General features: G+C 32.9%; 1 pseudogene; it reads left to right on the top strand.

Moving 5' to 3' along the window:
* LOC149553628 (metal tolerance protein 5-like) overlaps positions 1-17401 on the top strand; it is a 126615-nt pseudogene extending 109214 nt beyond the window's left edge.
* The last annotated feature ends 2166 nt before the right edge of the window (positions 17402-19567 follow it).

The raw sequence follows: 19567 nt of genomic DNA, 5'->3' as shown, positions 1-19567 counted from the left end.
TAACTCCTATTTCATTGTGTTGAAAACCAATAACTATGTGTTCTTTCTCAACATTCTTAGTGGAGCTCACAATCTTGAGGAAACATTTGAATTTTATCATCAAAGTACCAATTAAACTTTCACCCATTATGTGGGCATACTTCCTTAGTATTTTTAGATTGCATAAGAACAAAACAAGTAGTAGGAAATAAAATGATATTTAGAGAGCCTCTAGTGTGGCTAAAGAAGCCATAGTTTATAAGTGTAGATGAGTTGGTTTGAGTTGTGGGTGTTTCTTTCCATAGATTCTAAATTTGATCCTCTTCGAGAGGGACTACTTATGAGCTACACCTTTCTAAACCCCAACTTACCAATATGTAAGATCAAAATAAAATAGGTTAAATCACTAGAATAAACCACATGTGCTCTACATATAGAAAAAGAGAAAAAAACCCACCACCATTGAGAAACAAACTCAAGCTAAAAATTTAACTCAAACCTACACTATAATTCACATTTGCAGTATCCTCTAGTGAGAAATGTTTGACACAAATGTTCTCTTCTCATGACTCAAAGGTAGGCACTCTATAAGGGTTAAATATTAATGCTTGGTTTTATCAGAACTAAAATCTTCACAATATATTTGTTGGTTACATGGAGAATAATTTATCATAACCAATTACATTGAATGAAAACCATATAGTGTATAAAGGATTGAATTTGAATGATTGTTTTTTTTTTTTTTTCCTAACCTTGAGTTATGGAAAGTAAGGTTCCATCCAAGTAGTGGTTGCTTCAAAAGTGATATTCATATAAGGCAAAAAATTTTAAAAACATATATTGCTCTCTTACAACTCCTTTTTGATAAAATAGAACTGACCAGAGAAAATTTTGTAACTTTAACATCCAATCTTCCTGCTATGACTATAGTAATGCCACAATTTCTATTTATTTCTAATTTGTAGTTAAACATATAATGGTTATTAATAAAAAATTATTAGTCAGAACATGTGCTACATAAATATTTCAATTTGTCTAGTATTATCATATATTAAAAATTTCATCAATTTGTTTAGATTGGCTATAATCATAATATTTAAAAAAAAAAAACTAAGTAATCAATGCTAATCATGAGATGACTAGCTATTGAGTCTGTTGTGAATGTTGGAAATATTCAAGACTATGCTAAGTTACTAAGAGGGGAGGGGTAAATAAGTAACTTCTAAAATTTCTAAACCAATTTCAATTTTGAATCCAATAAACCACATAACATTTAATTTATCTCATCTGATCTAATTGAATGCATGTGAAATTGAAAATATAAAAGCAACCACAACACTTGAACATAATGATTTGGTGACCCAGAAACCTTCCAAATAGAAAGTAAAACTAGGGTGGGGATGAAACCTACAAAACTTCAATATTGTAGCATAAAGTTGGCCTGTTAAGGTTTACAATGATCACTTCTAATGATATGCCCTATTGGGAGCAATTAGGACTGCTAGGTCCACCTTGTTAGAGGTTTTACAAACACACAATGAAGTATGAACTTTATTAAGAGATTTAAGAAAGACTGTTAAGTCTACCTTGTGAAATGATTTTGACTAGTTCACTTGTTAGAATGAAATAGTAGATCTTTGACTTACAACTAGTTTACTGATAGAGATTCCTTGAATGTACTGATCACCTTTCTATGATAGATTTGTCACTACTACTCCTTATGCTGATATGGCCTTCAAAATATTTACCTGTTGCTTATATTTGTATTCATGTACCTGCATTACATACACATTTTTTTATCTTCCATTTAGATGTGATACAATACATTATATATATACACCAATCTAAATTACAAAATTACAAAGTCAGCCATCTTACAAGTTAATACACATGTCACAAAGTCAGCCCAAATGAAGACACTTAGGTTCTGAAGACTATCTTGGTGAAATTATGATACTTGGCATCCACTGTCATTACTCAGTATCGTCATGCACTTGGTAGATGTAGAGGCTCGATCCATATTGATCACTTCAATGTAGTCTTGACTAGGTCTACACTAGTGACTCGGTACATACTGTGGAACTTGTCATAAATTGAATCACTTGGTAAACACATAAGCTTAGTTTATACTATCTTTGCATTACATGAAATATGAACTTGGTAGAAACTACAATGCCTGATAACCACTGAATTTATTGGGTTAAACTAGTAGACTAAATCTACTTGGTTTAAACTATTGAGCTTCACACTGACTGAATACACTTGGTAACCACTAAAATGCTTAGTAGCTACTAGATTACATGGCAAACACTATAGACTATTCAATGAGCTTGGTAGCCATTCAAAATCTAAATAAGTGTGTGTCACTAATAAAAAACTTGATTGATATGTCAACAATCTCCCCCTTTGGCATTAGTGATAAAAACACTTATCAGCCAAAATCTTATATACATCACCATGTGATACTAGCTTGATAGAATATATTGTTTTGAGATTTTTCAAAATTTATCTTTGTAAGGTATACTATACATCATCTATTATATACATTCTCCTTATATTATGTTTCTCCCCCATACTATGTGTCTCTATATATAGAATACCATGTGTCTCTATGTATAGTATACCATGAGTCTCAATAATAATCTCCCCCTTTTTGACAATAATGCCAAAGAATTATTTAGAAATTATTTACATGGAGACACCAAAATGAGATTAAAAAAAAATTAGAATGTACCTTAAGAATAAGTGCTAGGGTTTTATTCCAATTTTCCTACAAAATCTTGCATGTATGTAGAGAAATTTGTACTTCTATAGAGAGTTCTATTATGTGATCTGTAATAAAGAAGTTGTTGTCATGGATTAATGTTTTTGAGTAAAATATATGTTTCTACATTATATCCATGATGGGAAGGATCATATTCTAAATATCAATTAGTGATGACCGGATCCTTGCTTCTTCTCTTAACAACTCTGCCTACATGTCTTACAAAAATATGATCTTCATGTGATGTGCAAAGCTTGAACTTTGGTCAAGTTGCAACTGCTGAGCACTGGCTTTCAGATCCTCATTGATTTCTAATAATTTTCTCTTTATTTCTTTAGTGAACTTTGAAACATCACATAACTTCACAAAAGTGATGTCACATTGGTGCAAGATGATTCAAAATTGGTCAAAATTGATGAAAGCTCAAATTGTTGAATATAAATTTGCTGAGTGATGTGCTCAGGCACTTTGTTGTCAAATTTTTTTTCAACTTTTTCAATTAATTTATCCTATCCACTACTATCTTGATTGAACTTTTGGACTGCTTCTAATAATTATAACAAAATAGGTTGAGAAGAATCTACCTCAATACCTATTTCCTCAGACAAATTTTTTTTAGCATCATCAATAATCTTATACTCTCTATCTCTTTCTTCTCTGAATTTTTTTTGTTTTACCTTCTTCTAAAGGATTTAACCAACTATGTGCATTTGGTCCATAGTAAGATTATCAATGTCCCATTTGGGAATTTCTATTTTCTCATCTAAGTCTATGTCCTCCTCTATCTCTTTTCCTCTTCCCAAAAATCTTGTACTCGATTGAACCTTAGGTTCAACTATCCTTGTACTTAATGCCTTTGTATTCAGGATGGAAACAATTGTAGATATACTAAGATTTATATTGAAAATTGATATAGTACTAACCAATGGAATACTAATAGAAATGCTTGTTGAATCCAAAATTGAAGTAGACAAAATTTTACTATCCAAAACTAAAGTACTTACTACTAAAGAGCTCAAAATTGTAGAAGACACTGTATTCATAGCTAATGACTCAGTAGTTGAAGAACTGAGAGGTTGCAACTTGGTAGATGAAGTGGAAGTCACTTTTTCTATAGATACATTGAGTTGAATGGGGGTGAAGAGTGATTGGACATTTGAAGTGTCTGTGGTTATCACAATCAAACTTGTTGAAGTTGTCTCCAAGCATGATATAGCTATTGGTTTTCTTGGAGAGTGAGGAAGTGAGGTAGTGACTATAGTTGCTATCTTCATTGGGTTAGTCTCCTCATCATCTTCTTTATCTTCCTCTATAGCTTCTGCCTCTTGCCCCTCTCCTTCTTCATCTTCCTCATTGTCAAAATGTGTAGGCTTAGTATAAGTTTCTTCTTCATCATCATCACTATCATCATCATTATCCTTAACATCTACTAGGAAGTCACTTGGTTTATGTGGATGATAAAAATTATTCCACATGCTAGTGGCATTCTTAACCACATAATCTATATCCTTGATCAAAATTAAACATGTATTAAACCTAAGAGTCATTTTGTCTTCATTTTTCTTCAAAGAGTCTTTTACCTCAACATTCATCATGCTCGATAGCAACTGCCTTAGGGTTTGTGCATAAATGTATTTTTCTATTTACATTGCAAAGTCCCATCTTAGTTTTATATTCTCTAATAATTCTTTAGAGATTTGAGAGGCTATTTGATTTGGTGAATACTTCCATTTTCCCATGTTGATCAACACCAATTCTTCCAACTATTTCTTATCTACCTCTATCCTAGTTTCATACTTCAAAGATTTGAAGTTTGTTATGTGTGCACCTTCTTCCATCTATATCAAATTTTCTTGGAAGGTGGGAGGAGGTTTGCTAAGGACAATACCAATACCTTTCTTCCTGGACCTCCTTGTGAAGACTACAATGGATGGCTTAGGTGGCTTGGTGATGATCACCTTTCCTTTCTTCTTCATAGGTTATTCTTCCCTTTCTAATTCCCCTTCATCCTCTACTTCTTCTACATCTTCTCCTTTACCTTCAGTTAACATGAGAGGGGTGTTGGATTTTAGTTTAGCTATCCTCCTCTTTCCCTTGTTATCTGCCTGAGGGAGTTTTATCTCTAGTTCTATTCTTGCTTTGGCCTCATCATAGGTTCCAAAGTATGGTGCCTTTGGATCAATAAGTTCATTAATTAGAGCCTCAATAATATCCTTTGCTTCATCAATATTTACCTCATAAGGAAGTAGTTTTACCCATACAATTCTAGGCTTGACTGCCTGAATGTAAACTTTGTCACAATCAAGCATAAAGCATATATCATCTTTGTAATACTCAACCAAATTCTTAGGTATTCTAAAACCTATTTTTAATTTTCTCTTTGAAAAATTTGAAGTAGTTGTCCATAATGCTAACATAGTTTTCTCCTATTTCTACAATGTATTCATTCATCTGATATAATATAGGCACATCTTTTCTCCATACTACCATGCCTTTAGAAGGGAAGAACTTTTGAACATAAAAGAACAAAGATGTCAAGAGTGAACCAAATTTATAGGGTTTGTTCTTGGATGTCCTGATACTCTCCATATTCTTGTTGAGCTACTTCAACAATAGATCTATCAAGTCATAGGATAGATTGTATTTCACTACTTTATAAGCCAAGTCCATAGCTTCACAATATATGTTGTTGAGACAGCTCGAACTATATATCTTATGTGCTATGGCATGAATCCAAAATTTTAGTTCTACATATATTACACTACTAATTTCCATGCCTCTATCATTCCAGTTGGCTGGGGTTTTCTTTTCTAGCTTAGCCCAACCTAGGGTTTTGGTGGTTTTAGCTTTGGTGAGCATAGGGAGGCTAGTGATGCAATGAATCATTTTCTTTGTAATCACAACAGATTGCTCAAGCTATAGCTGACCATTATGCACCCAACCTAGAATTTATCTAATCCATTTGATTTGAAAACTTTAGGGCATGTGAGGAATATGAGTTAAACCTTTGTCTTCCAAATGCTTATGCTTAGGTTTAAGAATTCCATTAACACATAATTCACTTAGGGCATCATCTATTTCTAGGGTTATAATTTCTTGAATAGAATAATTGAAATGAGTATGAATATCATTAACAAGAAGTATCTTTGGAGGAATCTATGATTAAGCTTTGGCTGTATCAAAAATTTCTACAATCGCGAGCACAAGTTTAAAGTTTGACGCTTTCCACTCGACTCCTCGAACCAACATCTCAGACCTTCTCTTCACTTTGTTGCTACTTGATGCCATTTTACTCAGTAAACTATGAAGACATTGATAATCTACTACAGATTCACTTAAATTTTCTTGATCACTCTATAAATTAATTCTTCATAATAGAACTAAAGATTTTACAAAGGTAGCTAGGTTGACATCATGCTTGATAGCTTGTAATCCACTATTCTATTGATTACTTAGTGAAGGCTTTGTGACTTGGTAACCATGTGTGTCTTGTTACTCCTGACCTTGCTCAATAGAGTCCATAACCTAACCTTACTCAGTAGAGAAGGTATCTTGATGATAACTGATATTGATCTTTGTTAGTGATCCTTTTATATCCTGAATACTAATTTAGATCTTTATCACTTTTCAATTGGAACTATTTGAATGTGATCTTGATAATGTAGTTCTAGTTCTCCTTTGGAAACCTAGTTGAAAATGGTAGAGTCGCCCACTTCTTGAGTGACATGACCATCATTACTTGAACTAGAATCCTCAGTAGATTTAGGAATCCATTATTGCCTCATCTACTTTTGAATGTTATCTGCTTTTGCCTTCTTTTGATCTTCAATTTTACCTATGTTCATGCAATTTTTGGCTAGATGACCAAGTTTAGTACAAGTGAAGCATCTTATGGTGGTATGTCTTTTCCTTGTGTGATGTTTAACATAATTCATGCAATGTGTCCATATTCTCCATAGTAATGACATCTACACCAAGTGTTGTAGTCCCAACCGAATATTGCTTTCACAATTTGCTCTACTAGATTGAATGACTTAGTTCTACAATCTAATGCCTTGTGACCTTGTTTCTTGCATTTGTGACACTTGTCATCAAATTTTTTTTTCTCTTTGCATTCATTAGCCTTGTGACCATGCTAACTACAATTGTAGCATTTTCCATTAAATTTTTCTTTACCATTACTCCAAAATTTGTTTGATGTATGACCTAACTTACCATAGTGATTGCAAGTAGGTCTTTGATTCCTTTGAGAACCTTGTTCAGAGGATTCACCTTCTTCTTTGAATCCAATTCCTACTTTACCCTTTTGTCTATAGAGATTCTACTCATTCAGTTGAACCAAGTCTACTTGAGATTTCATCATTCTTTCATTGATTTGCTTCTTAATGTTTAAGTCATTTTTAAATCTTTCACTAATTTTCTTTTTAGATCTCAACTCATTTCTTATTTTTTCATTGATTTGTCTTTCTAAATTTAGATAATTTCTTAATCTTTAATCAATCTATCTTTGGCTCATGATTTCCTCATTTGCTTTGGAGATTTGATCCATAAGATTTGCATGCTAAAGGGATTGATTCTGGATCTCATTGTTTCTTCCATAAATTTCTTCTTTTATCTTGTTCCTTCATTCCAAGATTTCACACAACCTTACTGATTGAATTTCTTGTTCTCTTTTCAGCTTTCTTACTTCTTCTTGTAGGGAACCATTCTTCTCTAGGAGTTTTTTGATTGCATCATTTGCTTCATCTGAACTTCTTGAAGGGAAAAAGTATTCAATTCTTTCAATGTAGAGATGGTCATTTATTTGATTTGCAAGTTCCTTTCTTCTTTTTAGGGATTGGGAAAGTTGCCCCTTAGCTTTCATGAGCTGTGTAATGGCAATTTCCAGATCCAACGTTTCATTGTCAATTTCCTTATCAAGTCTGAATATTTCCATTATCCATGATCTTTTCTCAAGTTGTTAAACTTTTTCCTCAGAACCACAAAGATCTAATACCAATTGTTGGAAATATTCAAGACTATGCTAAGTTATTGAGAGGGGAGGGGTGAATTAGTAACTTCTAAAATTTTTATACCAATTTCAATTTTGAATCTAATAAACCACTTAACATTTAATTTATCACATTTGATCTAATTGAATGCATGTGAAACTGAAAATATAAAAGCATCCACAACACTTGAACACAATGATTTGGTGACCCAGAAACCTTCCAAATAGAAAGTAAAACTAGGGTGGGGATGAAAACCACAAAACTTCAATACTGCAGCATAAAGTTGGCATGTTAAGGCTTACAATGATCACTTCTTATGATCTACCCTATTAGGAGCAATTAGGACTACTAGGTCCACCTTGTTAGAGGTTTTACAAACACACAATGAAGTATGAACTCTATTAAGAGATTTAGGAAAGATTTTCAAGTCTACCTTGTGAAAGGATTTTGACTAGTTCACCTGTTAGAATGAAATAGTAGATCTCTAACTTACAACTAGTTTGCTGATAGAGATTCCTTGAATGTACTAATCACCTTTTTGTGATAGATTTGTCACTACTGCTCCTTATGTTGATATGGCCTTCAAAATCTTTATCTGTTGCCTATATTTGCCTTCATGCACTTGCATTTCATACACATTTTATTATCTTTCATTTATATGTGATACAATACATTACACATATATACCAATCCAAATTACAAAATTACAAAGTCAACCATCATAGAAGTTAATACACATATCACAAAGTTAGCCCAAATGAATACACTTGGGTTTTGAAGACTATCTTGGTGAAGTTTTGATACTTGATGTCCACTATCATTACTTGGCATCATCATGCACTCAGTAGATGTAGAGGCTCAATCCATACTGATGACTTCAATGTAGTCTTGAACTTGGTCTACACTAGTGACTTGGTAGATACTGTGTAACTTTTCATAAACTAAATCACTCAGTAAACACATAAGCTTGGTTTACACTAGCTTCACATTACATGAACTATGAACTCGATAGAAACTACAATGCTTGGTAACCATTGAACTACTCTAGTTGAACTACCAGATTTAATCTACTTAGTTTGAACTGCTAGGTTTCTCACTGATTGAATACACTTTGTAACCACTAAAATGCTCAGTAGCTACTAGATTACAAGGCAAGCACTGTAGACTATTCAATGAGCTCGGTAGCCATACAAAATATGAATAAGTGTGTGTCAGTAATAAAAAAATTGACTGATATGTAAATAGTGAAATTTTCTAAATGGTGTGTATAGAGATGTCTCTTTAAAATGTACCTTTTGGTGAAAGAAGATATATAAGAAAGTTATAAATCATTCTTTCAACATCATTAGTTATATATAACCAACACTGAGTCTACACTTTTGACCTTCTAGCAAATTAATATCCTACATCATTGAACATTACCTCTCTAATTAGTCCTATATCAAACATGCTCTATTTGAGTGAAGTGTGTCTTGGTAGAAACACTGGCATATTGGATCTAGCAATCAAACTGCAAAATAAATACATATCAATTTCAAGAGCATATCATGTCCATTAAGCATAACACCATCCACATATCACCACCAGTAGCATTTACTATCATAGCATATTTTAAATTAGAGATTGCTATCCCTTCAATGTCAATAATTGTGTATACACATATAGACATTCCTTTGTGTGTAAATCTTTACTCATTTAGATTGTAATTATTTAACTAAGAAAGATAAATTAGGTAATTGACTCAGTTTTACAATTCAGCTAGAAAGGGGTCATTATTGTTGATTTTGATCTGATTCATATGACAGGTAATTTTATTTTATTATATATATTATATAGTAGTGTATAATCAACAAGAATAGAACTCTACACAATTTAATAATATGGAAATATGGATGTTTGTACTTCACAATAATATCATTAAGATATGTTTATAGAAATTGGTCTGTGTAGTAAAATATTGTTGAGATATGTTAATCAATCTATTGTATACTAATTTTTCTCTACATTAATGATTTTTGTACATTGAAAAGTATTAGGAACAACTTCATATACATATGATAATGAAGAGTCATGCCTCACATATGCATTAACATGGTTTTTGATGCTATTCAATAATTGAAGGGAAAGAGACCTTCAATTTGGACCAAAAGTGTCAGTAATCACTTACAGCTACAGAACTAGAATGCATAGTACTAGAAGAGAGTAATTTAAGTTCATCGAGTACCTCAAATGACAAGAACCATCTCATTTCTAATCATCCTTTTCCAAGAAAATGAAATAAACAAGTTACCTCCAATTCTCTCCATTTCATCTCAAAAGGAAGAAATAAATTGTTTATGTTTTTTTGAGGAAAAGGACAATCCTACATCTAATCACCCTATTCTAGCATTAGTAGATTTGAGGTCATCTTTCGACCATTATTGGTCAAAATTTTGACCTAATTTTTGACCAAATCTTGACCAAGTTTTACCAACCCATTGAATTATCTTAACTTTAGTTATAGTCATGATATGGGCGATGCACAACTGCCTCCTGGATTCACATTCCATCCCACTGATGAAGAGCTCATAACACATTATCTCATTAGAAAGGTTTACACAACAATTTCATAGGAAGGGCCATTACTGAAGTGGACCTCAACAAGTGTGTGCCTCAGGGAGGGTTCAATTCCCTCCTTTATTATTCACTATGCGTATAATCCCACACACCCATTTGATCTCAAATGATGATATGTACTGAATGTGAAGTGTCTATGCTGAGTACTCCAAAATGATCCATTTCATGCCTTCATCTATACACAATGTCTTTCTAGTTTCTTTCTACTCGCACACCCATTTCATTTCATATGATCATCTAAAAATTGTGTCACTCTAAGCTCTCAACTGTTTCCTCTTGATTGATCATCTCATAACTATTGAATGAGAAATTTGGGATAAGCTATAGGCGTCCATCAAAGCATAAAGGATTTTCTCAGACAATGTAGATGATGTAGTAGCATTTTCCTTGGGAGTCATGCTTGCAAAATGGAAGCATAGATAAGTCATGTGAACTATTTGACAGGATGTCTGAATGTAATGTGGTCATCAAAAGCCATGGTTGTTGGATATGCACAAAATAGATATATTGAGAGAATATATTTGTTTAAGTTGCAACTGCCCTAGTAGACATGCATGCAAAATGTGGAATCATAGGTAAGGCATTTGAACTGTTTTATTGACTGCCTCCATGAAATTTCATCTAATGGCAAGCCAATATTGCAAGATATGCATATTGATTTGTTGAATATATCTAGATGATGTAGTGACATTCTTGTTATTGCAACCAATGCCACATATGTATAAAACTAGGATTCCAACTCTTGTTGAGGTTGTAAATTATGTTGAACATAGTCTCAAGCCATAATAGTGTTCTATCTACCAAAATTAGATAGAGAATCATACAAACTTGTGTGAGCTCTATATATTTTCTTTGATATGATATTCAAGAAAAGGATGAGAAACAAAACTCTAAATAAGTAGGCAAGCTATCCATGTTCTCTACACCCCACAAGTAAATCTACTCTAATAAAAGAGGTAATCAAAAACTAGTTCACTTTGCATTTGTAACCTTGGGTAGGCTCTTAGCAACATGCTTGCATCGAACCTTTGATGTAAAAGGAGAAATAGACAAGCTCACAACCCTCAGGAAGGCTTTCTTAGATAAGAAGTTTTTGAGAAAACACAAATCCTCACTAATAATGCTACTACGATTTTCTTGTTTAAATCTAAACAAAGTTGTATTATCTTGGGTAGAGGAGACTACTCTTGTTTGTGGTTAAGGATCCTTTTGGTCAGTAGAATCACATGCAAACTGGATACGACGTTGTAGTAAGAAAACTATAATAAGAGTTAGGAGATTGCCTGGTGATTAGGGGTTGAGACTGGACATTGCATGAAGCATTTGTAGGCATTTGAGTCTAAAGCATCACAGGCACAAAATCAAACTAAAAAGGAAACTTGGCAAATAAAACTAAATAAAAATAGTCCTCTTGAGTAAATATCAACATTGTATGAACAATACCATTAGAGTGCACTATACTTGGTACAAATATATTGTTGGTTGAGTCCCATGACATAATGCCAGTTCCTAGGTACATCAATATGCCTACTTATCTAGGTATATCATTTTCTTACGAATAAAGGACAATCTACTGAAAAAAGAAAATACCACTTTTTACAAATTCACACAGGTATAAACCCATTCATCTCTTAATGTAATGCTCTTACTACTATTTCACCCCTAGTAAATTTGTTGTAAGTTCCCAAGTGACGATAGCTATAGCATTAGCAGGGAAAGCTCTCACCAATGTAGGCCCCAGGCCAGCATATAATCCTCTAAAACTAAGTTCTCTATAAATCTTTCAAACATAGAATTGGGAAATGGTTTCATGTTCATTAATATGAGCACTTCTTTCTTTTAAATTCATCTATTGGTTATCTAAGACTACTTAGTAGAATAGATCCTAGACGAAAAGAAGCTAAGTCCCATGGTATTTGAATATTTAAATTTTAATCTTTTAACCCAATTCAATAATCCAACCATCAATCCTAATAGACATCCTAATTTTTGTCATAAGAATCCAATAGCCTTGTAAAAGCCTAATCAAAATCTTTATTAAAAATTAATTTAAAAACAGTTTTTCTAGAGTGGAGTCCATGTAAAAATGAAATTTTATGTCCTACCATCCTAATTGTGTGTATAGGATTTTTGCTAGCATTAATATTTGGAGCTATTTGAATATGGGTTTTTGCAACATAAAGAGGCAAAATAGATGAGAAAAGGGAATTGTTACATTAAGTACCATGGTAGGTTCAAAAAGAAAAACAACATCAAACATACCTTTCTTCTTGTGGCATTCCAGAATGAATGCAGATTGATGGAAGGTTGCACTCCATAGGAAGCTTGTTCAGCTCTATAGCTCTGTTAACACTCTTGACAAATATCACAACTTGATTGAAGTCCAGTGCATCAAGCAGATCATTCAGCTTCTGGTTCTTCTCTAGCTCGCTCAGTTTGATGTAGTGTTGGAACAATCTCAAGACATAAATACCAAACACAACAAAAGAGAGAATTGTTACTATTTTATTAGACATTATTAAACTCAAATAAATTCAATACCTTAACTAAACGATGAAGTGTCTATTTTTCCTCATCGTCAACATAAACAAATGTGTGTAATATTAGGTGGTGTGATCACCATCAAGAGCCAGCAGTGCTACAATAATCCACCTCATATTTGTACCACGACAAAGAACTAAACAGAGCTAGTGCAATTATCATCAAAACTTCTAGAGGTCAAGACATGATTTGTGCCCTTGAAGAATGTTTATCTAGTGAACCTATCAAGATAATTATAGAGAAAATAAAGAGGGCACTTATATCTACAACAAATGAGGTTTCCATATGGAACTTTATTCAGAAAGCTAAAGAAAATCTAGTTAGAAGAAGCAAATATGAGTTAAGCCATGACTATCCATTTGAGTTAGGTGACAATGAGATGCTGCAAAACATACCAAATTAGAGTTACCAGTAAACAATGTTTGCAATTCACACAAGTATATTTATTATTTACAATTCATAGACTTATTGTGCCAAAAGTATTAAATAAGAGAAACCAGTGAACAATATTGTGTTGTCTCTTGCACATAATATTATGTTTTGGCTAAATTGATAATCTTTTTTTGTTTAAATTTATTTACTACTAATCCGAGCATTCCATTTATCTATCCCAATTCCCAACCTTAAAGTAGATGGTCATTTAGCTCTTTCCACTCATATTTATTGTGCCCAGGTGGTTGTGTACCTAATTACTATTAATTCTTTAGAAATAGACTTTCCCAACTCTTGCAATGCAGTCACCCATGCAAGGGAAACTCTGGACTTCTAATCCTGGATCATATCCTAAGGATGGATCTCATACACAGTGCTGTCCAAGAACATTTTTTTCACAATGTTATGAACAATGAAAACTAAATATCTTTAAAAGTAGGCATTGTATGACTGGAAAACAAAATAGCCAAAAGGATATTGAGAAAAAAATTTGGCACGAAGTGCAAGCTTTTTCAGTCTTCGTTGTTCTTCTGTAGACTTCAAATTTTTACTATCCTCCAGGCTATCATTAGCTTCATCTCCATATTTCTCTCCCATCTCTAGATCTTCAAAATCTCCATAGGCAGAGTCATCATCTTCATCACTCTCATCCATTGCTTCACCTTGGCAAGCAACCTTTGTTGCGAATGCTTTCAATTAAATCCTTATTTAACCAATCACTTAATTGTGAATCATCTAATTGTGGCTTAGTGTAGTCATCAGCATTAGGATCTTCAACATTGAGATGCACATCATGTTTTTTCTGTCAAAGTACAAGCAAAAAAAAATTAAGTCTATGATGTAAATAATTGCTTATAGAATAGAAAACATGCAAAAAAAATAGCAAATGGTTTTCCATCACACAATTTTCTTGCTCCATAGTAATTCTGACCCGATTGGAGGAAAAGAATGAATGCGGATAGGTTTTAATAAATAATGAAGCATTACAATACATATAAATATCATATCAATCAACATAGTGTCTGAGGTGGGAATACCGATAAATCATCAAATACTTCCAAGTTGAACCTAGCTTATATCTACACACCAAAACCTTGAATCTAGTAGCCATGAGAACAAGTTTGGGAGGGTAGAGAAAACTAGGACATGCTACAGCTTCCAAAAAATTGTAGGAATAGAAGTTTTAAGCAAGTGCATCCCCTTTTTTATTTTTCTACATCAAACCTTTTCTCTGCTAAAATGCCTATTTTTGTATCTTGAATATTCACCAAAATGCTCTACGTAAAAATTAGGGAAGCAATAACATGATATTAGTATCAATATTGTTACGGAAAAAGATAGCTAAATATCATCACCTAAAAATTATACAACTTTGATGGTTATTAATTAGGTTTTCCACTTGTTAGTTGTGCTTGTTATATATTATGTACTTTAAGCTCTTCTTATGGCCTCTTGACTTCTTATCCTTTGGTTTCTTATTTGAGATTTGATAAGAGATCCCATGTAATAGGGAAGCATCCATATGGGAAAATTTTTCATTGCAAAATCCAAAATCCAAAGATGTTACTATTTTTTAACTTTAAGCTTTGCAACTTGATGTTTTATTGTTTCAAATTGCATTTATGTGCTACCCTGCATCCTTGGGAATGGGGGTTTCATTTTAATTTATGAATAAGACTAGGATGAGACTCATTAAGATCTTTGAGTAATTTCATAGAAGATATGAATATAACTGAAGATGAATTCTATTCTTGATTAGTGTAAGAAATTGTTTTAGATTGTTCATTGTAGTTTGTGCTTTCTATTGCTATGGTTACTCATTGATGTTTGAATGTTCATATTCTTTTTGTCATGGTCTATATTAATTGCTCAAAGAATGAGCATTTTGAATTGTCCAACACTAATTTACTGTTAATTCATAATAGAATGCTCCATGTGCAGGGAATTCTAGTTTTTGCTTCAATTATGGTTACATTGGGACTACAAATCATGTTAGAGTCTATTCGACAACTTGTTTCAAAGGTAAATTCCCCATTCAAGGGTATACCTTTAAGAACAAGATATCTATTTCCCCTAATGGTTCTCATGATGATTTGAACTTTTCATGAACATGGAATATATATTATATGCTTTTTTGGTCACTTGTTTAGCTTTGTATCCTATTACTGCAAATAAAGTATATTTTATTGGACATAATTACAACCATAGATACAAGTTTGTGCTCATGATTTAAATCCTTTAAACAACATGGTTTTGATAAGTTAAAATAATATTTAAGTGTTGGAGGCCATATGTATGTTCTTAAATACAACATCATCAGGTGAGTGTTAATATTTTGGATTAGTAAACCCCCTTCACCATTTTTGAAGGAATTACATGGTATAAGTGGCTTGAGCTCTAGCTTTCTATTTTTGCCAAAATTCTGTAAGTGAATACAAATGAAAATACTCATAGAAATCGTTGATGTTGAGTTTTACTTGGCCTGATTTACATGGTTTTCCAATGACGCAAAAGTGAACAATATGAAGACATACTTCCTTGTCCTAAAAGTTGAGTTTTACACTTGTTTATTCTGATCATTATTTTGGAGCTGTAAAATATTGAGCTTAAATGTGAAATGAAGTATGCTTTTCTTCTGCACCAAATATTTTTCTTTTGTTCTGCTCTTTTCCATCTATTCCATCATTACTGTTTTGTCTTTTAAATGTATTGTCTTTTAAATGAGCTACTTTTGCATATTACATATAAGTAATACTCTTACACCAACTTCATTCCTAAATTATGCAGAACTAAGGTGTATTGTTTGAAGGAGATAGGTAGTTCTAGTTTGTTGGAATTATGGTTTCAGTTACTGTTGTGAAGTTGGTCCTTGTAATCTACTGTTGGACTTTTACAAATGAGATAGTAAAGGCATATGCCCAAGATCATTTCTTTGATGTCATCACCAATTCAATTGGTCTCACCACTGCAGTTCTTGGAAGTAAATTTTACCGGTGGATTGATCCAGCTAGAGCAATAGTCATAAGCACTTCTCTAACCTTTTACTTTACACTGTAACATAGGATACTTCACATTTTTATTTTCTACAATAATGCCTACATAGTTAATAAAGCCAAATAATGTCTATATATGTGCTCCTAGCTAACTCGTATAACCCACATCAAACATAGAATATGTTTCCACTTTCCACTAATTAGTAGTTGTTTTAAAGATTCCAAGTAGATGTGACCATTTGCATTACTTGATTCTAGAGATCTTATTTGTTTAGAAAAGTATTGGGGTTTCATTTCCTCAGAGATTATAGTAATGACTACTGCAAGGCATATGTATGTATACAATGTGTTTAGAACACATGACTATAGATAATACTAGTTGGCTCCTTTAGGATTACCATATCTAACCTCTCTTTGTATGTACATATAGGGATATAGACTTTTTTCTTTATAGATGGTAACACTGATAACAATAATTTAGAATGCTAATGAGTAATAACAACTGCAGGCATGCACAAAAACGAAGAGGATGTATTCTTTTTTGTTTAAACTTGATCATTAGTGTCTATCAAGTTATTTGTGTGGTGGTGGTAGCAAGAAGGATGTATAATCTTGTGATCACTAAAGCCAAAATAAAAATTACTAGACTTCCTCTGAGCAGATGCCAGGTATGCTTCAAGTTTATATTAATGTGTATAATTTGAAATACTAAAGCTAATAGTGGGTCTTTTATGCAGTTAGCACTCTGTACAATCAGGACATGGTCAAGCACAGTTTTGGAGAATGTGAATTCTTTGGTGGAAAAAATAGCATCGCCTGATTATTTGTAGAAATTAACATATCTTTGTTGGAATCATCACAAAGATATACGCCATATTGATACCATCAGAGCTTACATATTTTTGTCTCATTTCTTTGTTGAAATTGGCATTGTGTTACCTAGTGATATGCCCTTGCAGGATGCTCATGACATTGGAGAAGCACTTCAAGAAAAAATGGAATCTCTTCCTAACATAGAACGGGATTTTGTGCATCTAGACTATGACTATTCTCATAGACCTGAGCAAGGGAATGGAAATTCCTAGATGTCTATGATAGGTTGTATACTTTAAGTAACTTTCCCAGCATCTTCTACCCTTTTTATAAACCTATTATATCTTAGAAGCATTTAGAATGCTAGTGAGTAATAACAGTTGCAGGCATGCACAATAACAAAGAGGATGTATTCTTTTTTATTTAAACTTGATCATTAGTGTCTATAAAGTTATTTGTGTGGTGGTGGTAGCAAGAAGGATGCATAATCTTGTGATCACTAAAGCCAAAATACAGATTACCAGGCTTCCTCCGAGAAGATGCCAAGTATGCTTCAAGTTTATATTAATGTGTATAATTTGAAATACTAAAACTGATAGTGGGTCTTTTGTCTAGTTTGCACTCTATACAATCAAGACATGGTCAAGCACAGTTTTGGAGAATGTGAATTGTTTGGTGGGGAAAATAGCATCACCTGATTATTTGCAGAAATTGACATATCTTTTTTGGAATCATCACAAAGACATACACCATATTGATACCATCAGAGCTTGCACATTTGTGTCTCATTTCTTTGTTGAAGTTGACATTGTGCTACCTAGTGATATGCCGTTGCAGGATGCTCATGACATTGGAGAAGCACTCTAAGAAAAATTGGAATCTCTTCCTGACATAGAATGAACTTTTGTGCATCTAGACTATGAATATTCTCACAGACCTGAGCATGGGAATGGAAATTCCTAGATGTCTATGATAGGTTGTATACTTTAATTAATTTTCCTAGCATCTTTTGCCCTTTTTATAAACCTATTATGGTCAACCAGTACATTTCTTGCAACATTATATGTAACCACTATCAATGTTGTGTATGAAGCACATGCCATCAAAAAGATCTAAATGATTGTTGACCAGGGCATAGACTTATTTAAGGCAGTTCTCAAAAATTTTCCCTATATGGGGAAAAGTAGTAAAATATTAACACCTAAGGCTTTCTTACTATGAAATTATATCGAATGAATAAAAAATTATTAATTGCCTACCTACCCATAACAGAGGTATTCCCAACCTTAACATAGTAGAGCTGATTCTTCAAACAGACAGGAAAAACTTATTTAGTTTGAAAGGAAGAGCATAAAATCCTTATGCAATTTTCTCATATCCTTACCATTTTGGCCATTACGTTAAGGAACTTTAATCATAGGAAGGAGGATAAGGGTGGTTATGGAAGAGGGGAATAGCTATGGATTCCTCACTAGGTACACCCACTCAAATGGATGGTAAAGGGCCACATGAGGCCACAAGGGATGGTATCCACTCTTGGGCCTTAGGTAGAGGAATGATTGGATATGGATTTTTCACTAGGTACATCCACTTGTATGGATGGCAATGGCCATAGGAAACCAAGAGTGATGGCATTTTTTCTTGGACCTAGGGTAGACAATTGATTAAGGCACCCTAATATGCCCCTTATCCTACCTCTCTTATATTTGAACTCCATTAACAAATTTAGTATTCCATATGATTAAATTAACTGTCCTAATCCTATTTGGAATGATGTATTCTTTAATATCGCAAATAAGGAAGATCTATTTGTGGATTATGTGTCAAAGATTTCCTAAAATGTTGCCAAACCAAGTACATGATGTTACGCATTCTATTCTACTTCTTGTTCTACTTGGAATCTTTGATTCAATGCAAATACTCAAGCATTTATAGAAATGGGACATTACATACAACAACCATATAAATCAAAGTCTTCCTAAGAAAGTAGCACTATGAAAAGTATATGAAAGCTTTCTGTATAACATCAGCTACATGTGTAGTATACCATATTTTAATTAGTCATTACAATAAATGTAAACAAGAAAAGATCATTTTTCATAAGGATTTGATACCTCTCACAACATATTAGATCCAGAAGATGGATATGTGCAAGTTACTTGTTTTGTGACTAGCAGTCATACAGAATTTGAAAGCCTAGGAAACAACCCATTCATAATATATCTACACACCACTACAAAAAGAAAATTTATAACAAAATAAATGCAACATATTTGATTCATAAAAATGTACCACACATGTTCCTTAAATTAGGCAACAACACGTTCTGTGCACATTTCAAGGCTTTCACCATTTGGGAGAGGAATGTCATAACTACAACATCATTCATGAACTTTCTCCTTTCCATGTCTATTAGTTGTTTCCTATTTGTTGAGGCC

This window comes from Cupressus sempervirens, chromosome 6, assembly GCF_028749045.1.
Source record: "Cupressus sempervirens isolate cs-2001-9-10 chromosome 6, ASM2874904v1, whole genome shotgun sequence".
NCBI lineage: Eukaryota > Viridiplantae > Streptophyta > Pinopsida > Cupressales > Cupressaceae > Cupressus > Cupressus sempervirens.
Note: the sequence above shows the minus strand (reverse complement) of the source record. Positions and strands in the feature narration are given on the sequence as shown.